This window comes from Oncorhynchus gorbuscha, unplaced genomic scaffold (genome assembly GCF_021184085.1).
Source record: "Oncorhynchus gorbuscha isolate QuinsamMale2020 ecotype Even-year unplaced genomic scaffold, OgorEven_v1.0 Un_scaffold_4:::fragment_2:::debris, whole genome shotgun sequence".
NCBI classification, from domain to species: domain Eukaryota; kingdom Metazoa; phylum Chordata; class Actinopteri; order Salmoniformes; family Salmonidae; genus Oncorhynchus; species Oncorhynchus gorbuscha.
The window spans coordinates 135,792-163,427 of record NW_025745247.1 but is presented as its reverse complement, the minus strand read 5'-3'; the positions used below and the strand labels follow the sequence as shown (position 1 = coordinate 163,427).

General features: G+C 45.7%; 1 long non-coding RNA gene across 1 annotated transcript in view; it reads right to left on the bottom strand.

The window, feature by feature from the left end:
• The window catches only part of LOC124018143, a 153,450-nt gene that overhangs the window by 29,309 nt on the left and 96,505 nt on the right, over positions 1-27,636 (bottom strand). The window contains exon 3 of the long non-coding RNA XR_006835579.1: positions 243-365. This is a non-coding gene — a long non-coding RNA (uncharacterized LOC124018143). The remainder of the gene's footprint in view (positions 1-242; positions 366-27,636) is intronic.

The window sequence follows — 27,636 nt, the reverse complement described above, 5'->3', positions numbered from 1 at the left end:
CAGTAGAGGTATGATTATAACTCCAGTAGAGGTATGATTATAACTCCAGTAGAGGTATGATTATAACTCCAGTAGAGGTATGATTATAACTCCAGTAGAGGTATGATTATAACTCCAGTAGAGGTATGATTATAACTCCAGTAGAGGTATGATTATAACTCCAGTAGAGGTATGATTATAACTCCAGTAGAGGTATGATTATAACTACAGTAGAGGTATGATTAGGATTAAATGACCCATACCTGACATAAGGGGCTGTCCTGTCATGTTCATGGGAGCCATGCCAAGGTTGTTCATGGCGGTGGCCCAGGCGTTGGGGTCTGACATGGGGTTGGACATGTCCATGGATATGTTACGAATCCCTTCTGCAGAGAGAGAGAGAGAGAGAGAGAGAGAGAGAGAGAGAGAGAGAGAGAGAGAGAGAGAGAGAGAGAGAGAGAGAGAGAGAGAGAGAGAGAGAGAGAGAGAGAGAGAGTCAGTCAGAAAACGGTACAATCAGATATGGTCTCAAATTATTTGTTCAATTGCCTCTAATTTCCTATTTAAAAGCTTCTACAACACAGTAAAGAATTTGTAACTATTTTTTTGAGAGGTCATCTGTCCAGTGACACCACTTTTTACATTCTATTCAGAGGTTATTAGAATTCATTCCCCTCTTGGCTGATCTTCCTCTGACCTCTTGTAAGAGAGGGCCTCCTGATGATGCTGCTTCTCTTCCCTGGCCGACACTACAAACTCTCAGAATGAACAACAGTACTACCACAACACACTCCTCAGATAGAATCTATACAATAAAACTTCAGTAAAAGAGCAGGGCTAGTTTATGTTTCTTTGTCACGGTCAATTTAGGGGAATAAAGCTCACAAAAAGAAGATTACTAGCTTTGGTACTAAGCAAAAGGCCATTTCTAAAGCAGTCGGTCATTCAAAACTTGAAAAAAAAACGATGGCCTAATATTACAGACACACACATCAATTCAGACACAACCCCAGGGAAAGCAGTCTGGTTTTCTGCCAAGATCCCTACAGTAAAATACCCCAAGTAAACAAGAACGCATCACACATTCAACCCCAGCCTATTCCTCCCATCTAAACCATTTCACAACTCTAAATGGACTTTCTGGCTCTCATTTCTTTTACCTGTCCCTCTGACAGACGGTAAAGTGTGTTGACTGGCTGTGGCACTGAACTGCTCTCCTGCCTCATGATGCCAAAACAAACAGTTGGTGATGATGAGAACAACACTTCACACACCTCAAAGGTCACTGTGATCTGCTAACACTGATGCTGTGTGTGTGTGCGTGCGTGCGTGTACACGCGCACGCTCGCGCCCTGTCTAATCACTTGAGCAGCAGACTGATTGGTCCGAGGTAGCTGAGGGTCTGATATAATAAAGGACTAATGATGTTTCCTCTGTCTGGTATAATACAGGACTAATGATGTTTCCTCTGTCTGGTATAATAAAGGACTAATGATGTTATCTCTGTCTGGTATAATAAAGGACTAATGATGTTATCTCTGTCTGTGTCACGTTCTGACCTTAGTTCCTTTTTTATGTATTTGTGTTAGGTTGGTCAGGGCGTGAGTTGGGGTGGGTATGTCCTTTTTCTATGTTGTCATATTTCTATGTGTTTGTGTCACGTTTTCACCTTAGTTCCTTTGTTTTGTCTTTGTTTTAGTATGGTCAGGGCGTGAGTGTCCAGACTCCTGGACATGGGAGGAGATCTTGGATGGCAAGGGACCCTGGATACAGCCGGGAGAATATTGCCGCCCCAAGGCAGAGCTGGAGGCAGCGAAAGCCGAGAGGCGGTGATATGAGGAGGAAGCACGGCAGCGCGGCTGGGACAAGAGGCAGCCCCAAAAATGTATTGGGGGGGGTCACAGGAGGAGTGTGGCTAAGTCAGGTAGGAGACCGGCGCCAACTCCCCGTGCTTACCGTGGAGAGAGGTGGACCGGGCAGGCACCGTGTTATGCTGTGAGGCGCACGGTGTTCCCGGTGCGCAGGCATAGCTCAGTGCGTTACATAGCAGCGCTTCGTATCGGCCGGGCTAGAGTGGGCATCGAGTCCAGGTGCCATGAAGCCGGCTCAGCACATCTGGTCTCCAGTGCATCTCCTCGGGCCGGGGTACATGGCACCAGCCCTGCGCATGGTGTCCCTGGTTCACCAGCACAGCCCAGTGCGGTCGATTCCACCTCATCGCACTGGCCTGGCTACGGGGAGCATCCAGCCTGGTAGGGTTGTGCAGGCTCGGTGCTCGAGACCTCCAGTGCGCCTCCACGGTCCGGTCTATCCTGTGCCTCCTCCACACCCCAGGCCTCCTGTCCTGAGCTGCAGAGTCTCCCGTCTGTCCTGAGCTGCCAGAGTCTCCCGTCTGTCCTGAGCTGCCAGAGTCTCCCGTCTGTCCTGAGCAGCCAAAGTCGCCCGTCTGTCCTGAGCTGCCAGAGCCCCCCACCAGTCCTGAACTGCCAGAGCCGCCCGTCTGTCCTGAGCTGCCAGAGCCACCCGCCAGTCCTGAGCTGCCGGAATCACCCTTCACTCCGGTGCTGCCGGAATCGCCCGCCCGTCCGGTGCTGCTGGAATCTCCTGTCCATTCGGGACCCGTGGCTAGGGTCCCCAGTCCGAGGTCGGCGGTGAGGGTCGCCGCTCTAAAGAGGCCACGGAGGCAGGTTAAGAGGCGGACAAAGACTACGGTGGAGTGGGGTCAACGTCCCACGCCAGAGCACTACCGCCACCGCGCCACCGCCACCGCGGACAGACACCCACCCAGACCCTCCCCTATTGGTTCAGGTTTTGTGGCCGCAGACCGCACCTTTGTGGGGGGGTACTGTCACGTTCTGACCTTAGTTCCTTTGTTTTGTCTTTGTTTTAGTATGCTCAGGGCGTGAGTTGGGGTGGGCAGTCTATGTTCTTTTTTCTATGATTTGGGATTTCTGTGTTTGGCCTGGTATGGTTCTCAATCAGAGGCAGCTGTCAATCTTTGTCCCTGATTGAGAACCATACTTTGGTAGCCTGTTTTCACACTTGAGTTGTAGGTGATTATTTTCTGTTTTGTGTCTGCACCAGACAGAACTGTTTTGGTTTCATTTCGTTCTCTTTATTGTTTTATTCTTTAGTTTTCTAAGTTATAATAAATATCATGAACATTTACGACGCTGCGCATTGGTCCTCTGATCCTTCCTACTACTCCTCCTCGTCAGAGGAGAGACAACCGTTACAGTTTGGCCTAGTATGGTTCTCAATCAGAGGCAGGTGTCGTTCGTTGTCTCTGATTGAGAATCATACATAGTTAGCCTGTTTTCCCCATTTTGGCTGTGGGTGTTTGTTTTCTGTTTTGTGTCTGCACCAGACAGGATTGTTTCGGGTTCATTCCGGTCTCTTGTTGTTTTTGTCATTCAGTGTTCTGTTCTAATAAATACTCCTGAACCACGCTGCCCTTTGGTCCTCACCTTCTTCCACCAACGAAACCTGTTATAGTCTGGTATAATAAAGGACTAATGATGTTATCTCTGTCTGGTATAATACAGGACTAATGATGTTTCTTCTGTCTGGTATAATAAAGGACTAATGATGTTTCCTCTGTCTGGTATAATAAAGGACTAATGATGTTATCTCTGTCTGGTATAATAAAGGACTAATGATGTTATCTCTGTCTGGTATAATAAAGGACTAATGATGTTATCTCTGTCTGGTATAATAAAGGACTAATGATGTTATCTCTGTCTGGTATAATAAAGGACTAATGATGTTATCTCTGTCTGGTATAATAAAGGACTAATGATGTTATCTCTGTCTGGTATAATAAAGGACTAATGATGTTATCTCTGTCTGGTATAATAAAGGACTAATGATGTTATCTCTGTCTGGTATAATAAAGGACTAATGATGTTATCTATGTCTGGTATAATAAAGGACTAATGATGTTATCTCTGTCTGGTATAATAAAGGACTAATGATGTTATCTCTGTCTGGTATAATAAAGGACTAATGATGTTTCCTCTGTCTGGTATAATAAAGGACTAATGATGTTTCCTCTGTCTGGTATAATAAAGGACTAATGATGTTTCCTCTGTCTGGTATAATAAAGGACTAATGATGTTTCCTCTGTCTGGTATAATAAAGCACAAATGATGTTTCCTCTGTCTGGTATAATAAAGGACGAATGATGTTTCCTCTGTCTGTCAGCGTGGTAAGTGTTCATGTTTTAAATATTTTAATGAAAACTGAAAACAAAACAATAAACAACCAACGAACAGTCCTGTGCAGGTGCAACACAACATTAAACAGAAAATAAACACCCAACGAAAAACAGGTGGAAAAAGGCTACCTAAGTATGATTCTCAATCAGAGGCAATTAACGACACCTGCCTCTGATTGAGAACCATAGGCGGGAGACTCCGGCCGCGCCGGACAGGCGGGAGACTCCGGCCGCGCCGGACAGGCGGGAGACTCCGGCCGCGCCGGACAGGCGGGAGACTCCGGCCGCGCCGGACATGCGGGAGACTCCGGCCGCGCTGGACAGGCGGGAGACTCCGGCAGCGCCGAGCAGGAGGAAGGCTCTGGAAGCACTCGACAGGCAGGAGCACCTGTAGGGAGGAGACAGAGAGACAGCCTGGTGTGGGGAGCTACCACCGGAGGGCTGGTGCGTGAAGACTTACAGAAAACGTTTGACCTCTGTCATTGCCAACAAAGGGTATATAACAAATTATTGGGATAAACTTTTGTTACTGACCAAATACTTATTTTACACCATAATTTGCAAATAAATTCATTAAAAATCCTACAATGTGATAGTTGGAAGTGTACCTATGATGAAAATTACAGGCCTCTCTCATCTTTTTAAGTGGGAGAACTTGCACAATTGGTGGCTGACTAAATACTTTTTTGTCCCACTGTATCACCAGTGTTCAGTGACATATCCCTAGGGTTCAGTGACATATCCCCAGTGTTCAATTCCCATGAAAGAGCCACTGTCTCTCAAAGGATCCCGATGCATCCATACTGTTTAGCTCATTACAGGAGGCCTTGGTTGTCTTAGGAGTTCTGATATTATCAGGTTGATAGTTATCTAAGGGCTGAAGGGTTTGAGAGAGAGTTAAAGTGCTGGTCGAGGTCAGGGTAACCCTCATGCCCTGTAATGATAAGATATCATGGAGGAAATGTCCACAGTGCCTCTCACTAGTTCCCTCCCTCCCTCTTTCCATCCATCCATTCATCCCTCCCTCCCTGGGCGCTGGCCTCCTGGGATTTAGAGCTTCATAGAGTGACCTTGAGGGCAGAGCTCTGGCATGGCTCCCCTCAGCTCCCTTCCACTCAATCACAGCCACACAGAGCAGAGGGAGTGTGTCTGAATAGAAATCAGCAGTGGAAAGATCAACACTAGCACACGCTCACACACACACAAACGCACACACACACATGCTCGCACACACACACACACACGCACACACGCTCGCTCGCACACACACACGCTCGCACACACACACGCACACACACACACACACACACACACACACACACACACACACACACACACACACACACACACACACACACACACACACACACACACACACACACACACACACACACACACACACACACACACACACACACACACACACGCTCGCTCGCACACACACAAACACACACACACTCGCACACACATGCTCTCACACACACAAACGCACACACACGCACACACATGCTCGCACACACAAACACACACACACGCTCGCACACACACAAACACGCACACACTCGCACACACATGCTCACGCACACACGCGCACACATACACACATAGCTGCCTGAGAAACTTGAGCCAGTAAAAATAATCACCTGCCATCATGGGGAGTGCTGAATATGTGTGTTCAAGATTAAAATCATCTGTTTTACCATTTTACTGGTGTCTCATATAATTTAACAAACAATTATATGACAGGGATTGGTGTAAGGTCCATTTCAAGATTCAATTCAATTCACTCAAATTAGTTGAAAATGAAATCAATGGATGCACATTCTCAAGGCAGTCTCGAAGCATCTAGTCAATAGGGACCCACTTCACCCACTTATCATTTGCAACAGTAGATGTAACACTGACCCCCCGAGGCCCATTTTTTCCCTTGATGATCCTACCCGGCCCATGTTTTCCTTGAGGCCCCCATTATTAGTCAGATAATGATCATTTTGCGCCAAAAAAAAACAGGAGAGGCACACTAGGCTAAAAATTGACCAGCCCATCTGGTATTTGGATTCAAAATACAAGATTGCGTACAGTCAGACGTCTTTTTCCTTCGTCTTGTCGTGTCCCATGTATATATATTTTTATATATTTTTTCTAAACATCAACTTCAAAACACTCTCTTGCAACCCACCTCACCCAATGGGGTGCGGATCTGTTACTTTTTTTTATAAACTTAATTTTATTCACCTCGAATCTGGAATCCCCCAACAGAAGCTAGCCAGCTCGCTAGCTACTAGCTAGTAGTCAGCTAACCACTGCTAGCAGTCATCAGCTAACCTTTAGCTCGGAAAGCTCTCGCCAGTTCGTACAACGCGACTCAAACCAGAGTATACCGGACCTATTTTCTCTCCATATCCCCGGATTCCTACTGCAAGCTCTGGACATTTTCACCTGGATCATCGCAGCGAGCTTGCTGCTACCCGGGTGACTTCTGGCTAACGTCAGTCCCGGAGCAAGCCCCAATTAGCCTGGAGCTAGCCCATGCTAGGCCCTTTCTCCCAGGCTAGCTAAAGAGGCCCATCAGCAATTCCTGGGCTACAATACCTGGACCCCTTCCACTGCCGATATGGGGCACGGAACCCCGCGATCCTTTTCGACTGCACTACGACCTAATCAGCTCGAGGGGGTGCTTAACTGGCCTCTACATCGTGACGTCGACTGAATGCTAGACGCGGCTTGCTAGCTGTCTAGAGCATATTGGACTGTAGCTGTATAGATCCATTGTCCAATTTCTTGGGCCACTATACCTATTTTTCCAATTGGACTTGGACCCCTCTGCTACTCGGGAACCCTACTAATCCATCACGACTGGTCTATCGACGTCACCGCACCTGGAGGCTAAAACAGATTTTCCTCCATCCAGACGTCCCTCTAAGGCCCTTCTGCTAGCTTGCTAGCCCCGGTCTGCTAGCTTGCTAGCCCTGCCCCTTGTCCATTACTGTCCTGGTTAGTGAGTATTGTCTTATTTCACTGTAGAGCCTCTAGCCCTGCTCAATATGCTTTAACCTATAATTTAGTTCCACCTCCCACATATGCAGTGACATCACCTGGTTTAAACTAAAAATATCTCTCTCATCATTACTCAATGCCTAGGTTTACCTCCAATGTACTCACATCCTACCATACCTCTGTCTGTACATTATGCCTTCAATCTATTCTATCGCCCCCGAGAATCCTCCTCTCTGCTCTGAACGCACTAGACGACCAGTCTTGATAGCATTTAGCCGTACCCTTATCCTACTCCTCCTCTGTTCTTCTGGTGATGTAGAGGTTAATCCAGGCCCTGCAATGCCTAGCTCCACTCCTACTCCCCAGGTGCTCTCATTTGTTGACTTCTGTAAACGTAAAAGCCTTGGTTTCATGCACATTAACATTAGAAGACTCCTCAAGTTTGTTTTATTCAAAGCTTTAACACACTCTACCAAACCGGATGAGCTAGCCATGTCTGAATCCTGGCCGTTCGGTAGACCACCAAAAACCCTCAAATTTGCATCCATAACTATAAAACTGCCAAAGGGGGCGGTGCTGCAATCTACTGCAGAGATAGCCTGCAGAGTGCTGTCTTACAATCCAGGTCTGTACCTAAACAATTCGAGCTTCTACTTTTAAAAATCTTCCTTTCCAGAAACAAGTCTCTCACCGTTGCCACTTACTATAGACCACCTTCTGCCCCCAGCTGTGCCCTTGACACCATATGTGAATTGATTGCCCCCCCATCAATCTTCTGAGCTCGTGCTGCTAGGTGACCTAAACTGGGACATGCTTAACACCCCGGCCATCCTACAATCTAAGCTTGATGCCCTCAATCACACACAAATTATCAATGAAACCACCAGATACAACCCCAAATCCGTAAACACGGGCATCCTCATATCATCCTAACCAATTTGCCCTCCAAATACACCTCTGCTGTCTTCAGCCAAGATCTCAGCGATCACTGCCTCATTGCCTGCATCCGTAATGGGTCTGTGGTCAAATGACCACCCCTCATCACTGTCAAAAGCTCCTTAAAACACTTCAGCGAGCAGGCCTTTTTAATCGACCTAACCCGGGTATCCTGGGAGGATATTGACCTCATCCCCGTCAGTAGAGGTTGCCTGGTTATTCTTTAAAAGTGCCTTCCTCACCATCTTAAATAAGCATGCCCCATTCAAAAAATGTAGAACCAGGAACAGATGTGGCCCTTGGTTCTCTCCAGACCTGCCTGCCCTTGACCAGCCCAAAAACATCCTGTGGCGTTCTGCATTAGCATCGAACAGCCCCCATGATATAAAACTTTTCAGGGAAGTTAGGAACCAATATAAACAGGCAGTTAGGAAAGCTAAGGCTAGATTTTTCAAACAGAAATGTGCATCCTGTAGCACAAACTCAAAAAAGTTCTGGGACACTCTAAAGTCCATGGAGAATAGGAGCACCTCCTCCCAGCTGCCCACTGCACTGAGGCTAGGAAAACCTGTCACCGCCGTTAAATCCACGATAATTGAGAATTTCAAAAAGCACTTTTCTACGGCTGGCCATGATTTCCACCTCGCTACCCCTACCCTGATCAACATCCCTCCACCCCCACACAGCAACTCGCCCAAGCCTCCTCCACTTCCCCTTCACCCAAATCCAGATAGCTGATGTTCTGAAAGGGCTGCAAAATCTGAACCCCTACAAATCAGCTGGGCTAAACAATCTGGACCATTTCTTTCGAAACTGATCTGCCGAAATTGTTGCAAATTGTAGCCTGTTCAACCTCCCTTTCGTATCGTCTGAGATCCCATAGATTGGAAAGCTGCTGCTCTTCAAAGGGGGAGACAATCTAGACCCAAACTGCTACAGAACTAAATCTGTTCTACCCTGCCTTTCTAAGGTCTTCGAAAGCCAAGTTAACCTGTTACTCCTACCCCCTACTTTTTCGAACATTCTGTTAAAAATCGTGCAACATTTCAGCGCCCTGCTGCTCATGCCAGGAATATAGTATATGCATATGATTAGTATGTGTGGATAGAAAACACTCAGACGTTTATAAAACTGGCTAAATCACGGCTGTGACTATAACAGAACGTGCGTTTCATCGAAAAGCGCAGGAAAATCTGATCACTGAAAATGGAAATATATATCCATCCGCCACTTCAACCCATTGATAAAGGCGAACCACAATAAATGGGGCTGAGGTTGCAATACCTACAGCTTCCACACGATGTCAACAGTCTTGTCATTTGCCTAGGCTTTGTTTCATGGTCAAACGAAGAAGAGACAAGCCATTTGTTCAAGTCTCCGACCGGATATTTTGGTTGAGATTTACCCGGACATTATTTCCAGACGGACAGCTAAAGAATATACATCGCCTCGTGATCAATTTGGTCGCTTATTAACGTGTACTAATACCTAAAGTTGCATTACAAAAGTATTTTGAAGTGTTTTGTGAAAGTTTATCGTCTACTTTTTTAATTTAAAAAATGACGTTAAGTTATAAGACGCTATTTTTTTCCGTTTATCACACAGTCTTCATAGATCGATATCTAGGCTATATATGGACCGATTTAATCGGAAAAAAGACCCAATAGTGATTATGGGACATCTAGGAGTGCCAACAAAGAAGATGGTCAAAGGTAATGAATGTTTTATATTTTATTTGTGCGGTTTGTGTACTGACGACTATGCTAATTATTTTGTTTACGTCCCCTGCGGGTCTTTTGGGGTGTTACATGCTGTCAGATAATAGCTTCTCATGCTTTCGCCGAAAAGCATTTTAAAAATCTGACTTGTTGCCTGGATTCACAACGAGTGTAGCTTTAATACCCTGCATGTGTATTTTAATGAACGTTTGAGTTTTAACTAGTACTATTAGCATTTAGCGTAGCGCATTTGCATTTCCAGATGTCTCGATGGGACGCCTGCGAGTCATTTCGATTCCCACCGTACCTTCTCCACTATTCAATCTGGTTTCAGAGCTGGTCATGGGTGCACTTCAGCCGCGCTCAAGGTCCTAAACGATATCATAATCGGCATCGATAAGAGACATTACTGTGCAGCCGTATTCATCGACCTGGCTAAAGCTTTCGACTCTGTCATTCACCACATTCTCATCGGCAAACGGAACAGCCTTGGTTTCTCAAATGATTGCCTGTTGTCCGGACCTCTGGCAGTCTCTATGGGGTGTCTCGGGGTTCAATTCTCGGGCCGACTCTCTTCTCTGTATACATCAATGATGTTGCTCTTATTGCTGGTGATTCTCTGATCTACCTCTACGCAGACGACACCATTCTCTATACCTCCGGCCCTTCATTGGACACTGTGTTAACTAACCTCCAGACAAGCTTCAATGCCATACAACTCTCTATCCGTGGCCACCAACTGCTCTTAAATGCAAGTAAAACTAAATACATGCTCTTCAACCGATCGCTGCCGCACCTGCCTGCCCGTCCAGCATCACTACTCTGGACGGTTCTGACTTCAAATATGTGGACAGCTACAAATACCTAGATGTCTGGTTAGACTGTAAACTCTCCTTACAGACTCACATGAAACATTTCCAATCCAAAATTAAATCTAGAATCGGCTTCCCATTTCGCAACAAAGTATCCTTCACTCATGCTGCCAAACATACCCCCGTAAAACTGACCATCCTACCGATCCTTGACTTCGGCGATGTCATTTACAAAATAGCCTCCAACACTCTTCTCAACAAATTGGATGCAGTCTATCACAGTGCCATCTCTTTTGTCACCAAAGCCCCATATACTACCCACCAATGCGACCTGTACGCTCTCGTTGGCTGGCCCTTGCTTCATTCTCGTTGCCAAACCCACTGGCTCCAGGTAATCTACACGTCTCTGCTAGGTAAAGCCCCGCCTTATCTCAGCTCACTGGTCACCATAGCAGCACCCACCTGTACCATGCGCTCCAGCAGGTATATCTCACTGGTCACCCCCAAAGCCAATTCTTCCTTTGGCTGCCTCTCCTTCCAGTTCTCTGCTGCCAATGACTGGAACGAACTGCAAAAATCACCAAAGCTGGAGACGCTTACCTCCCTCACTAGCTTTAAGCACCAGCTGGCAGAGCAGCTCACAGATCACTGCACTTGTACATAGCCCATCTGTAAATATCCCATCCAATCTACCTCATCCCCATACTGTATTTACTTATTTATCTTGTTCCTTTGCATCCCAGTATCTCTACTTGCACATTCTACCATTCCAGTGATTAAATGCTATATTGCAATTACTTTGCCACCATGACCTATTTATTGCCTTACCTCTCTTATCCTACATCATTTGCACATGCTATATATATACTTTTCTACTGTATTATTGATTGTATGTTTGTTTATTCCATGTGTAACTGTGTGGTTTTATGTGTCGAACTGCTTTGCTTTATCTTGGCCAGGTCGCAGTTGCAAATAGAACTTGTTCTTAACTAGCCTACCTGGTTAAATAAAGGTTAAATTAAAAAATACAAATAAAACATTTGTGTGAAATGCCAAATGGCCAGTCTTCCCCTGGTGAAGGCTTTCCAGGGTTCTGCTTAAAAATAAAGCTGTTTTGGTTGGTGAATATTTTTTTTAACAACCAGAGCTGCAAACATCCACATTTCCTTTGGCCAAAGGAATGATACTGCCAATGGCCTCTGTGACGCCAGTCCAGCCCTACTGGTCGTTGAGCTGCAGTAAAGGCTCCCCCAAGGTGCTGATGGAAATGAATCCGTTTTAAGGCCCATTGGCTGGAGGCCTCCCAGCAGGCCAAGAGAAGCTCAGGGACATTTAGTTTACAACGGATATGACGGTCTTAAAAGCTAACAGGCCAATTGCAACCTTTTTTACAAAGAAAGGCCTCCTGGAACACAATCATGGTCACATACCGACAGGGAAGGAAGTCTGCACTCAGGACTAACTGATGGAGAGAATGGAAGAATAGAGAGAAAGAGAGAGGGAGAGAGAGTCGGGGGTGAGTGAAAAGGAGGGAGGAGGAAATGGTTGGTGCAACTATGTAGAAAATTGCAAGCAGCCTCTACCTGACCCTCATCCATTATTATAGAGAAAATGTTGCATAATGGTTGTTTGTGGTTGTGAACAAAAACCAAATAATTACAATAATTACATGAGCCAAGGATTATTGGACATGAATGGACTCCCTGAATAGAAAATTACAGTGTGAGATGAAGGAGTTTCATTTAATTTCATAACCTATTCATATCCTTATATCAAAGGAAAAACTATTAATTTGTAGGTCTATAAATCAAAAGGAAAAACACTAAAGACATTAGATGTCTGTGATTTCCTTTGAATATGAGTTCTGGGTCCTTACACTTACAGCATGAATCAGAATATAGGAGGAAGAAGAGGTGGCCATTTTCATTCAAACACAATGCTAAGATTAGTGATTGCCAGGCCATCCTTACGCGTGAAAAACCCTCACCATGGGGAATAAAATGCATGGTGAAATAGCTTTGTTGGAGTGGATGGATGTCTGTTTAACCTTAATCTAGTGGATGCAGATCAATGTGTTTCTGCCCTGTCTTCTGTTTGTGTCAGAGATTCCCTCCACCTGAATCCAACACCAGCACAACTAGATGAACACTAAACAGTGGAGAGAATTGATTCCAAGTAAGGAATTGGCTACATTACTTTTTTCTATTTCATAAGTTGGAGCTTTAGAGAATCCCTCAGCCTGATCCTGCCAAGAAGCTTTCAGAATGGAAAGGGTCTCCCCCATCTCTCTCCCTCATCAAGGGTCTCCCCCATCTCTCCCTCCCTCATCAAGGGTCTCCCCTATCTCTCTCCCTCATCAAGGGTCTCCCCCATCTCTCTCCCTCATCAAGGGTTTCCATCTCTCTCCCTCATCAAGGGTCTCCCCCATCTCTCTCGCTCATCAAGGGTCTCCTCCATCTCTCTCCCTCATCAAGGGTTTCCATCTCTCTCCCTCATCAAGGGTCTCCCCCATCTCTTTCCATCTCTCCCTCATCCTCATCAAGGGTCTCCCCCATCTCTCTCCCCCCTCATCAAGGGTCTCCCCCCATCTCTCTCATCAAGGGTCTCATCAAGGGTTTCCCTATCTCTCCCCATCTCTCCCCATCCTCATCAAGGGGGTCTCCATGGGTCTCCCCCATCTCTCCCTCCTCATCAAGGGTCTCCCATCTCTCTCCCTCATCAAGGGTCTCCCCCATCTCTCTCCCTCATCAAGGGTTTCCATCTCTCTCCTCATCAAGGGTCTCCTCCCCATCTCTCTCCCTCATCAAGGGTCCCCCATCTCTCTCCCTCATCAAGGGTCTCCATCTCTCTCCCTCATCAAGGGTCTCCCCCATCTCTCTCGCTCATCAAGGGTCTCCATCTCTCTCCCTCATCAAGGGTCTCCCCCATCTCTCTCGCTCATCAAGGGTCTCCTCCATATCTCTCTCCCTCATCAAGGGTTTCCATCTCTCTCCTTCATCAAGGGTCTCCCCCATCTCTCTCCCTCATCAAGGGTCTCCCCCATCTCTCTCCCTCATCAAGGGTCTCCCCCATCTCTCTCCCTCATCAAGGGTCTCCCCCATCTCTCCCTCCCTCATCAAGGGTCTCCCCTATCTCTCTCCCTCATCAAGGGTCTCCCCCATCTCTCTCTCCCTCAAGGGTTTCCCTATCTCTCTCCCTCATCAAGGGTCTCCCCCATCTCTCTCCCTCATCAAGGGTTTCCATCTCTCTCCCTCATCATGGGTCTCCCCATCTCTCTCCCTCATCAAGGGTTTCCATCTCTCTCCCTCATCAAGGGTCTCCACCATCTCTCTCCCTCATTAAGGGTCTCCCCCATCTCTCTCCCCCATCTCTCTCCCTCATCAAGGGTCTCCCCCATCTCTCTTCCTCTGCAAACTAAAGGCCCAGACCCATGACGACTAAAAGCCAACAGTGGCTAACTGTTGACCAGTCTTTACGGTGTGTTCAAGCCTCAAGGGGTTTTCAGAGGTTGTCCCCCATCTTCCTTATCAAACTAAGGTCCCTATTGTTAGATTAGTTCACCTCTCCACTAGGGTTGGAAGCCAGGCTACAGTAGCATCATCAGATCCAACTGCAATAAACATTTGTATCCAGCTATTTTCAAGACAGTTGATTAAAATGATAAAGCATTTAATTCACATTTAATGCCAGCAGAGGCGAGTCACTTGTTGGTTTTTCAGGCATATCAGAGATTATTTTTATCCGTACAAAAATCCAACATCATTCTGCTTCTACATTTGTTTGACCTCTGAGCTGAATTAAACATCCACACATATTTGTTCACCAAACCAGACAAATGATGCAGGTATGAACTCTGACGGCATAATGATGTTAACATGAGAAATAAGCACAAATCAAAACTGCATTGTCATGCAGTCCAGCTGATTACTGTATGTGCACAGGCTAACTGCCTGATTAACCTGACTAGCTTTCATTATGATACAGCAGCTTGAATGAGATCAGCATTTAGTTTTAAACTAACTGAGCCCTTTTGAAGAGCTGTGATTAAACTCTGAAGAAAGGAAGGATTCCAGACTCACTGCTTTGGTAGGAGATGAGGAGTGAAATGCCATCTACTCAGCATAACATTGAAGACAATTGGTTTCATCAGAATGCGTTGCAATAGCATAATACACTGGAGAGGAATCTCTATTCTCTGATGTGGTCTTGGTGTTTCAGTGTTGTCCAGCGTGTCTTTCCTGACATTCTTCACCCCTCATAGGTGAGTGTTTCTTCAGTGTGTATCACGCTCTCAAGTCCAGAACTCTACCGGCAGAGAGGAGAGATTTTCGGAGGATGATGACACTGAGAGGAGATAGGCTGAGTTATCTGGGGACATGCAGCTAGTGAAAGACACTACATTACTGTAAAATCACCCAGGCCTGATTTCTTCTCTTAGACAACCTTGAAGATGAAGAGAAAAACCACAGCCACAGAGGCTGTGATTTTTGTCTATTAATTATTTTTGACGTGGACTTCACAGGACAGAGTGATTTTTGGTAAACAACCTCCGTTTTTATTCTCTTATCAGGATCCATTTTTAGATGTGTGGAGCAGGAGCACTCGTGTTGTGTCACTGGAGCAGAGCAGCCATTCCTGGAGGAGGGCTTTCACCTCTCTTTACCAGAGAGGGATGTGACAGACAGAAACACTGATTACACAGATAACACACAGAGAGCACGAGAGAGAGCGAAGGAGAGCGGGTGAGTGAGCAAGAGAGAGAGAGAGAGAAAGTGAGAAATGGAGAGAGCTGCTCGCCAACAGTAACACAGAACAAAATGCTAGGAAATAAAATATGAGGTTATCGGTTCTAATCAAATCAAATGCCTGCAGTTTGTACATAAGAGCCCTGATGGTCCTTGTCAGCAAAGGTGTTTGGTCTCTGTCATCAATTAAATCCAATCACCATTTATAAAACAAACCATCAACAAGACAATATGGACAGTTAAAAGCAGGACGATTACATTCATGAGAGACAACTCTCAGACACCTTGATTGTGCCATTGATCCTAATGATACAGCAGCATGTTGGCCACAGCAGAGGACGGACCTAATTCATGCTGTGGTCATGATGGTTTGAATGTGGAAGTGTTCCATTGAAATCAATGGAAATTTGTGGCAAAACAAAGACATGTAACCTTTAAATGAACACATTCATATCAAACAATGTTAAAAATCTGAGTATCTGTAGTGAGAAATAGAAAAAATAGAATACAACTTCACTGTCCATTTGTTACAGCTATTCATTGATGTGAGTCTGTGATATGGAGTCAGTAGGACCATAATGAAGAGGACTGGAATGCCTGGCCTGGAATTCGGCGCCGAAGAAGGCTCCGGCCTTGGAGCGGGACTGGACGCCGTACCTGGATTGGGCACCGGCGCAGAGGAAGGCTCCTGCTATGGAGCGGGACTGGACGCCGTGCCTGGACTGGGCGCAGGGGAAGGCTCCGGCCATGGAGCTGGAGGTTCCGGGCAGTTGACCATTGCTGGAGGTTCCAGACCGTGGACCATTGCTGGAGGTTCCGGACTGTGGACCGTCGCAGGAGGTTCCGGACTGTGGCCCGTCATGGGAGGTTCCAGACTGTGGACCGTCGCTGCAAGCTCTGGACTGGGAACCGTCCCTGGAAGTTCTGGACTGGGGACCATCACCAGAAGCTCTAGACTGGGGATTGTCACCGGAAGCTCTGGACTTGGGGACCGTCTTCGGGAGCTCTGGACTGGGGAGACACACTGGAAGCCTATTGCATGGAGCTGGCACAGGTGGTAGTGTGGTGACACACACTTCAGGGAAAGTGCAAGGAGCTGGCACAGGACGTACAGGGCTGTGGAGGCGTACTGAAGACCTGGTGCATGGAGCCGGCACAGTTTTTACAAGACTGCTAGCACGCTCCTCAGGACGAGTACGGAGAGCAGGCTCAGGTGGCATCAAACAGATAACACGCTCCTTAGGACGAATGTTGTGCATCATACACCAATACAACTCTCTCATTTCTCTCTCCTCCAATTTTTCCACCAACTCACTGATGTTCTCTGACTCTCTCCGTTCACTCTCCTCCAATTTCTCCCTCTTCTCCCAGACTGGCTCTGGTTCACTCCTCGGCTCCACCGACCACCCCGTGTGCCTGCCCGTCTTTTGGGCTTTCTATGTGGCCGCGAACCCCGGCGTCATCGCTGTCCTCCCTTCTCTCCTTGCGTCTGCTTCCAAGGAAGGCTTTCCTGTCCTGACATGATTTCCTCCCAAGTCCAGGATGTCTTCTCCTCCTTTATCTCCTCCCAAGCCCAGGATACCCTCCTCCTGGGCACGACGCTTGGTGCTGGTGTGGTGGGATCTTCTGTCACGATCATTGTAAGAACATTCGGACAAAAGCGAAGTTTGAAATCGGTTCAACATTTTTTTTTTCAGTGACCGCACAACAAAACAATAAAGAATAAACTAAATGTGATGTTCTGGAGTGCTCACAAGCAGCTACACAAAAACAAGGCTGCCTAAATATGATCCCCAATCAGAGACAACGCTAAACAGCTGCCTCTGATTGGGAACCATACCAGGCCAACATAGAAATAAAACAACCTAGATTACCCACCCTAGTCACACCCCAATCCAAAATAGAGAATAAAAAGGCTCTCTATGGTCAGGGTGTGACAGGTAGTTGTTGTGAAATTGTTAGATTACTTGTTAGATATTACTGCACGGTCGGAACTATAAGCACAAGAATTTCGCTACACTCGCATTAACATCTACTAACCATGTGTATTGACCAATTAAATTTTATTTTATTTTATTTGAACAGTGTCTGAGTGGGTTGATATGAACAAATTGGTGTTGAACATTTCTAAAATGAAATGTATTGTATTTGGTTCAAGATACACTATTGTTCAAAAGTTTGGGATCACATTGAAATGTCCTTGTTTATGAAAGAAAATCACATTTTCTGTCCATTAAAAGAACATCATATTGATCAGAAATACAGTGTTGTCATGTCCTGACCATAGAAAGCCTGTATTTTCTATGGTAGAGTAGGTCAGGGTGTGACTTGGGGTTTTAGTCGTAGTAGTTTAATTGGGGATCATACTTAAGTTGCATTTTTCCACCTGTGCGTTATGGAATATTGTTTATGTTTAGTTGCCTGTTAGCACCGCATTGTTAGTCACGTTTCGATTATTCTTTATTTGTTTTTTCTTTGCTAAAGTTTCACTTTATTCTTTAATAAATAAGTGGAACTCTACGTACGCTGCACCTCCGACCATCATTCCAACGAATGTGACAGAATATCTCATCACAACCGGACCAAGCAGCGTGCTCGGGAGGAGATGGAATCCTGGTCTTTGGAGGAGATCAGGGAGAGAATATCCTGGACTTGGGAAGAAATAATGGCAAGACACAAGAGGGACAGGAGGGACAGCGACGAAGTCGGGGAAGAAGGCCACAGAAACCACAAGATTTTCTGGGGGGGGCACATGGAGCAGTTGGCGGAGCCGAGGAGTGAACCAGAACCAGTCTGAGAGAAGAGGGAGAATTTGGAGGCGAGAGAAATGGGAGAGTTGTTGAGTTGGTGGAGGATGCGTGGTATTTGCCCTAAGGAACGTGGTGCCACCTGAGTCAGCTCCCCGTACTCGTCCTGAGAAGTGTGTAATGTTCCCGGAACAACTGATGCCGGCTATACGCACCAGGTCTCCAGTGCGCCTTCACAGCCCAGTACGTCCTGTGCCAGCTCCTCACACTTGCCGTGTGAAGTGGGTTTAAGTTCCGGTACCATTGATGCAGGCTATACACACCAGGTCTCCAGTACGTCTCCACAGCCCAGTAGGTCCTGTGCCTACTCCTCACATTCTCCCTCAAATGCGCTTTCCCACTCAGGTGCGTCCTGTGCCTCTCCTCACACTCTCCTTGAAGTGCGTGTTCCCAGTCAGGTATGTCCTGTGCCTGCTCCCCGTACTCGCCCTGAAGTGCGTTTCACCAGTCCAGGGTCACCTGTGCTGGCCCCACGCATCAGGCCTCCAGGGCGACAGTTCCCAGTCCAGAGTTTCCGGCGACGTTTCCCAGTCCAGAGCTTCCGGCGACAGTTCCCAGTCCAGATCTTCTGGCGATGTTTCACAGTCTGGAACCTCCAATGACGGTCCACAGTCCAGAACCTCCTGAGACGGTCCACAGTCTGAAACCTCCTGAGACGGTTCACAGTCCGGAACCTCCTGAGACGGTTCACAGTCCGGAACCTCCTGAGACGGTCCACAGTCCGGAACCTCCTGAGACGGTCCACAGTCCAAAACCTCCTGAGACGGTTCACAGTCCGGAACTTTCTGAGACGGTCCACAGTCCGGAACCTCCTGAGATGGTCCACGGTCCGGAACCTCCTGAGATGGTCCATGGTGCGGAACCTCCTGCGATGGTCAACGGTCCGGAACTTCCAGCTCCATGGCCGGAGCCTTCCCCTGCACCGATGTCCTGTCCAAACACGGCGTCCAGTCCAGCTCCAAGGCAGGAGACTTCCTTGGCATCTAGGTCCAGTCCAGGCACAGTGTTCAGCCTGTATTTTCTATGGTAGAGGAGGTCAGGGCGTGACTATGGGTTTTAGTCTAGTTTATTATTTCTATGTGGGGTTCTAGGTTTATATTCTATGTTGGGGTTTGTGTATGATTCTCAATTAGAGGCAACTGGTAATCGTGGTCAATAATTGGGAATCATACTTAAGTTGCATTTTTCCACCTGTGGGTTATGGGATTTTGTTTGAACATGTATGTATTGAGTTAGTGCACATAACATCTCTGTAGTCACGGTTCGTGGTTAGTTTATTTGTTTTTGTCATTGCTAAGTTTCATTTTATTCATTAAAATTATGTGGAACTCAACATACGCTACGCCTTGGTCCGATATTAATTCTACAAACGAACGTGACAAATATAGACATTGTTAATGTTGTAAATGACTATTGTAGCTGGAAACGGCTGATTTGTTATGGGATATCTGCATACGCATACAGAGGCCCATTATCAGCAACCATCACTCCTGTGTTCCAATGGCACGTTGTGTTAGCTAATCCAAGTTTATCATTTTAAAAGGCTAATTGATCATTAAAAAAACATTTTGCAATTATGTTAGCACAGCTGAAAACTGTTGTGCTGATTAAAGAAGCAATACAACTGGATTTCTTTAGACTAGTTGAGTATCTGGAGCATCAGCATTTGTGGGTTCGTTCGATTGCAGGCTCAAAATGGCCAGAAAAAAGCATCATGACACAGGGAGAGACCCAGATGCAGACACAGGAGGCAGATGGTTGGAGTCTTACAGTATTTATTAACCCAAAAGGAGTATGGTCGTGGACAGTAAAAGGTCAAAACCAGATCAGAGTCCAGGAGGTACAGAGTGGCAGACAGGTTCATCGTCAAGGCAGGCAGGTATGGAGTCCAGAAACAGGCAAGGGTCAAAACCGGGAGGACTAGGAAAAGGAGAATATCAAAAAGCAGGAGAACGGGAAAAACTCTAGTTGACTTGGAAAAACAAACATACAAGACTAAATGGCACAGGGAGACAGGAAACACAGGGACAAATACACTGGGGAAAATCAGTGACACATAGAGGGGTGGAGAAAATCAGGTCAGGTGGAACAGATCAGGACGTGACACAAAGTCCTTTCTTCTGAAACTCGTCAGTCTATTCTTGTTCTAAGAAATGAAGGTTCCATGCGAGAAATTGTCAAGAAACTGAAGATCTCATACCACGCTGTGTACGACTCCCTTCACAGAACAGCGCAAACTGTCTCTAACCAGAATAGAAAGAGGAGTGGGAGGCCCTGGTGCACAAGAGGACAAGTACATTAGAGTGTCTAGTTTGAGAAACAGATGCCTCACAAGTCCTTAACTGGCAGCTTCATTAAATAATACCTGTAAAACACCAGTCTCAACGTCTACAGTGAAGAGGTGACTCTGGGATTCTGCCCTTCTAGGCAGAGCTGCAAAGAAAAAGCCATATCTCAGACTGGCCAATAAAAAAAAAGATCAAGATGGGAAAAAGAACACAGACACTGGACAGAGGAAGATTGGAAAAAGGTGTTATGGACAGAGGAATCTAAGTTTGAGGTGTTCGGATCACAAAGAAGAACATTCGTGAGACACAGAAAAAAATTAAAGATGCTGGAGGAGTGCTTGACGCCATCTGTCAAGCATGGTGGACGCAATGTGATGGTCTGGGGGTGCTTTGGTGTTGGTAAAGTGGGAGATTTGCACAGGGTAATAGGGATCTTGATCTTCACTCCATTTTGCAACGCCATGCCATACCCTGTGGACGGTGCTTAATTGGACCTAATTTCCTCCTACAACAGGACAATGACCCAAAGCACAGCTCCAAACTATGCAATACATATTTAGGGAAGAAGCAGTCAGCTGGTATTCTGTCTATAATGGAGTGGCCAGCACAGTCACCGGATCACAACCCTATTGAACTGTTGTGGAAGCAGCTTGACCGTATGGTACGTAAGAATTGCCCATCAAGCCAATTAAACTTGTGGGAGGTGCTTCAGGAAGCTTGGGGTGACATCTCTTCAGATTACCTCAACAAATTGACAACTAAAATGCCAAAGGTCTGCAAGGCAGTAATTGCTGCAAATGGAGGATTCTTTGACGAAAGCAAAGTTTGAAGGACACTATTATTATTTCAATGAAAAATCATTATTTATAACCTTGTCAACGTCTTGACTATATTTCCCATTCATTTCACAACTCAATTCATGTATGTTTTCATGGAAAACAAGGACATTGCTAAGTCACCCCAAACTTTTGAATGGTAGTGTATATGCTTGCTGATGATCTTGAATTGAATTTGTCGATGAAAAGAACTCATGTAGACAAGTGAAAAAAGAACTTAGCTTCTAGGCGTCAGGTTGAAAGCAGCTTTATCATGATCAGAACACATAGATACTATTGTTATTAATTTGGGTAAGGGAATGGCTGTTACAAGATAATGTTCAGAGTATGTAACATCTGGCACACTAAATCAGGTGATTCAATCAATGGTCCTATCACACTTAGAGTACTGTCCAGTTATATGGTCATCTGCAGCAAAGAAAAAAAAATTAAAGCTCAAAACAGGGCTGCCAGATTAGCTCTACATTGCTCTCTCCATATGAATATTATTCAAATGCATCAGAATCTCTCATGGCTTCACGTTAAAAACAAATTACTATCCAGTCTTCTGATTTTCATTAGGAATGCTATATTTTTTAAAACAGTATTGTTCAGGCCAGTTAGTACATACTAGCAACAAGCATAACCACCAAAACAAACAGGCAAATTCAGGGCAGCTAAAACAACCCAAGCCAAGGACAAATCGCCTTAAATATACAGTTTTATATAGAGCCATAGCTGAATGGAACTCTTTACCAATCCATATATCTCAGGTAAAAAGTAAATCCACCTTGGCTCACATCAAAACCATTCCAGAAACCCCTGTCCCGCTCCAATTTGCATACCGCCCCAACATATGATGCAATCTCTTTTGTATGCCACACTGCCCTTTCCCACCTGGACAAAATGAACACCTACGTGAGAATGCTATTCATTGACTACAGCTCAGAGTTCAACACTATAGTGCCCTCAAAGCTCATCACTAAGCTAAGGACTTGAGAGATAGAGAGAAAGAGAGCGATTGGGAGAGAGCTAAAGGGTGAGAGAGGGAGAGAGAGAGAGAGAGAGAGAGAGAGAGAGAGAGGGCGAGAGGGCTAGAGAGAGAGAGAGAGAGAGGGCGAGAGGGCTAGAGGTCAAGAGAGAGAGCGAGAGAGAGATGACCAGTATGGGAGATTAAAAGCTTTGAACAGGTTTCTGAAGGTGACTAATCAGTGCTCAAGTTCTCATTAATGTCAATAAAACCATCCCACGTTAACATCAATATAACCATCTCACATTCACATCAATAAAACCATCCCACATTCACATCAATAAAACCCTCCCACATTCACATCAATAAAACCCTCCCACATTCACATCAATAAAACCATCTCACATTCACATCAATAAAACCATCTCACATTCACATCAAAAAAACATCTCACATTCACATCAATAAAACCATCCCACATTCACATCAATAAAACCCTCCCACATTAACGTCAATAAAACCATCTCACATTCACATCAATAAAACCATCCCACATTCACAACAATAAAACCATCTCACATTAACGTCAATAAAACCATCTCACATTCACATCAATAAAACCATCCCACATTCACAACAATAAAACCATCTCACATTAACGTCAATAAAACCATCTCACATTAACGTCAATAAAACCATCACACATTAACGTCAATAAATCCATCCCACATTCACATCAATAAAACCCTCCCACATTAACGTCAATAAAACCATCTCACTGTAACGGAATTCGTCTGTTGAAAGAGGAGCGGACCAAAATGCGGCGTGGTGGTTACTCATGTTCTTTAATGAAAAAATGAACTATACATGAAATAACTAAATCTACAAAAGAACAAACGGAAAGTGAAAGGCTGTATAGGTTATCTTTTTAAAAATAAAAAATAATTTATTATATTCAATACCATTCATTCTTTACAACTCATAATTTACATACATACTCAAATAATGGAATTTTAATTAAACTAATTAAACTAAACATAAACCCCAAACAAAACCTCAGGGGAGCATCTTCCCTCCCCGTCACCCTACAAAATACCTTTCCCTATCTCCCCGTCCCTAATCTATCCCCTTACAAATCTAAATGACACTCAGCCCGAAACCCCCCTTCCACCTCTCCCGAGCAGCATGCTGCCCCCACTTCCTCTCCTCCCTCTTCATCCTCCCCCTCAAATCTCCTTCCACCCTCCTCACTATCCCTTCCACCCTCCAATCTCTCCCTGTCTTCACCATGTTCTGCCTTGCTTCCCACAGCCCCCGTTTAAAGAGACTCATGAGAAGCCAGAGCAGAAACCTGTCCCTATCCGTCCCTCTCTCTCTCCCTACACCCCTCTCTAACCTGGCCCAGGTCAATACAAAATCCCCCTTTACCAAACCTAACAACACCCGTGCCCTAGCCCATACTACTCCGGCAAAGGCACAGTCCCAAAAGACATGGCGCACAGTCTCCTCGCTGCCACAAGAGGATCTTGGACAGGTGGGGGATTGCACCAAACTATACCGGTACAAGATGGAACGTACCGGCAAGCACTTATGGAGGCTCAACCAATTCAGGTCCTTGAGCCTGTTGTCCAGACCCCGCGCCTGCACTCCCTCCCAGACTACTTCCGAGATGCCCACTACAGGTGCCGGACTCCCTGCCTTTCTGACCTCCTCGTACAGGTGCCTGTGATCTAAACCTACTCGGGCAACTTCAACCTCAGGGTGCGCACGCAGCCACTTGGCCGCATGACCAAAGTGCCACGGCAGCTGTTCCGCCTGAGGACCCGTGTTAGACCATACCATTATGCTTCTCACCTGATACGAGAAGAACACCCGCAGGAGGTAACCGGACGGGTGTATCACTGGCTGAGCAAGCTAAGTTAACAAGAAAGAAACAAAAATTGTGTCCAGCTTGAGGGGGAAATGTGGTACCCCCTACCTCCCTCCCCGATGGGACAGATCATGCGAGCCCTGGCGACCCACTCGCACCTGCCACTCCACATAAACTGAAACACAAGCCTCACTAGAGGCCTCCTCAGACAAGCCGGCAATGGGTAGATGTATGCCAAATACAAAAGAGACGGCAACACATCCACCTTTAGGACCAGGACTTTGCCCATAAAAGACAATGATGATGGCGGCAGTGGAGAGATACCACCCTCCCCCCCCCCACCAGCTCCTCCACCATACCCCTCATCTCTTCCACCAGGGCACTTTCCCCCCAGTCCACTTGCTCTTCCACCGTCTCCTTCTCCACCACTCCTCCCTCGCTTTCTTCTCTCTCATGCTCCTCCACTCGGTTGCCTTCTTCCGCCGCTTTTCCTGGTTCTCCTACTCCCGTGCCTTCCGTTTCCTCCTCTATTCCATCCGCCGCTTCTTGCTCCTCCTCCTTCCTTGTGGCCTTCCCCTCTGGACCTGTACTCTGGTCATGAGGCGTGCTTCCTTCCCCTCCTCTTCTTCCCCCATCCCCCGCTCCTGCTCCCCCCCCAGCCGCAGACGCATATGACCTCTGACGGGCCGGGCAACCCCGCCACAGGTGTGCTGACGAGCCACACCCATGGCACGTCTTAGGCTTGTCACAATCCCTCGCCTCGTGTTCTTCAGATCCACAAAATCTGCATTTTCTTGTACTGCACGAGGGGAATATGTAACCGTAGGCCATACAGCGCCTGCAAAATGGGGGCTGACGTGCATAAAATAACGTCCCCCTGTCAGCCCCTAGGGGAGAACATAGCAGGAGGATGGAGGTAGCCACCATGTCCCTTTGGGTCCTCTCTGAGGAGGGCCTGGAAGCCTCTCATCCCATTCCAAAACCCAAGGGAGTCTTTGAGGTGCCTTGCTGAGGAGACGTTATCCATGTATCTCCCCAGAAAAGCCCTCACCTCTTTGTCCTTAACGTAAGGGTTGTAAATGTTGACAATTCTTCGCCAGGCTTGTTATTTCATAGTGGCACATCGGCCTCTCACCTCCCACTGCTCTTGCCCTTCTCAGGATATCATCGTGTTTTTCTCTGTATATAGTGCCACGTCGTATGCTCCCTCCAACGAGTTGCCTTGGAAACAAAACACGTCCTTCACCGTCAGCTTTAGAATCCCCATCAATATTATCCTTCCAAAAGTTTTGCGTCCTAAAGGCTCCAACTCCTTTTCCTTCAAAGCAAACCGAATCGTGTTGGCCAGCCCAATCCCAGGGACCGACCGTGTTGATGTATTCTTCGTTCTCTTCTCTTCCAAAACAAGAAAAAATAAAAACCAAAGTGACCAAGCCTATCTGGTGAAACTACACAGAGACAGGAACAATCACCCACAAACACACAGTGAAACCCAGGCTACCTAAATATGGTTCCCGATCACAGACAACGAGAATCACCTGACTCTGATTGAGAACCGCCTCAGGCAGCCATAGACTATGCTAGACAACCCTACTCAACCACAATCCCAATACCTACTAAACCCCAATACAAAAACACACCACAAAATAAACCCATGTCACACCCTGGCCTGACCAAATAAATAACGAAAACACAAAATACTAAGACCAAGGCGTGACACTCACATTCACATCAATAAAACCATCTCACATTCACATAAAAAAAACATCCCACATTAACGTCAATAAAACCATCTCACATTAACGGCAATAAAACCATCCCACATTTACATCAATAAAACCATCCCACATTCACATCAATAAAACCATCCCGCATTAACATCAATATAACCATCACACATTAACGTCAATAAAACCATCTCAAATTCACATCAATAAAACCAGCCCACATTTACATCAATAACACCATCCCACATTCACATCAATAAAACCATCCCACATTAAACCATCCCACACACCACACATACACACTCAGACACACACACACACACAGGAAGATAGATATGAGTGCTCCTTGTCTCCATCTTTGATGTCTATCTCAGCTCACTGCATCTGAATCAACACTGACAGATGACTGGTTAATAGGTCATTAATGTATAAATGAGAGAGGTGTGGGCTGAGCTGCTAGTTCCCTCCTAGATAGCGGTTTGCTCTACCGCCTCCTCTTTTCTCTGCTCTCTCACCCACATTAACTTTCATTAATCAAAACAACTCCATTAACAGACCTTAATTACAACACAGTGGAGAGGCTTTGAAGAGGGAATGCCTGGCCATTAGACTTTCAAGTCTGGCCTGAAATCTGTTTGAAACCCTGGAAAAGATGTGGAATTAAACCAATGATTATAAATCTAATTACATAATCTCCGTTTGACAGCTCAATCTAGCCTCTCATTTTGCATTCCTCCTCATTTGTGTTTCATGTTGTTCCTCTTCCCTCCTTGTTTTTCACTCTATAACACCTAAGATACATTTAACTCAGCTGTCAATCCAATACCATCACCTTACATTTACTACCATGCAGGGATAATCAAGTTATATGACCTTACATTTACTACCATGCAGGGATAATCAAGTTATATGACCTTACATTTATTACCATGCAGGGATAATCAAATTATATGACCTTACATTTACTACCATGCAGGGATAATCAAGTTATATGACCTTACATTTACTACCATGCAGGGATAATCAAGTTATATGACCTTACATTTACTACCATGCAGGGATAATCAAGTTATATGACCTTACATTTATTACCATGCAGGGATAATCAAGTTATATGACCTTACATTTATTACCATGCAGGGATAATCAAGTTATATGACCTTACATTTACTACCATGCAGGGATAATCAAGTTATATGACCTTACATTTACTACCATGCAGGGATAATCAAGTTATATGACCTTACATTTACTACCATGCAGGGATAATCAAGTTATATGACCTTACATTTACTACCATGCAGGGATAATCAAGTTATATGACCTTACATTTACTACCATGCAGGGATAATCAAGTTATATGACCTTACATTTACTACCATTTACTACCATGCAGGGATAATCAAGTGATATGACTTTACATTTACATTTAAGTGATATGTATATCATGACTTCCCTTAATATTGTCCTTCCTTGTCTCAGCTAAACACCCAACAAACGTAATCACCTGGCTCCACCATGTTGCCGACATTTGGTTTCCGTTGGCAACGCTTATCACTCCCAAAAGTACCAAGCACTTCCATTTCAGCAAAGTGGGTTTCATTTCCTTGTTTCCCGCATGAAGGATTACCACAGAAAATTGAGGCAGTTATCAATACATTCCAGCGTGTTACTACTGCAAATCCCATTGAGAGCCATTTTTTTTTATTAATAACTCCAGGTGTTTCAATCTCTTCAGGAGGGGCGTCTTTTAATA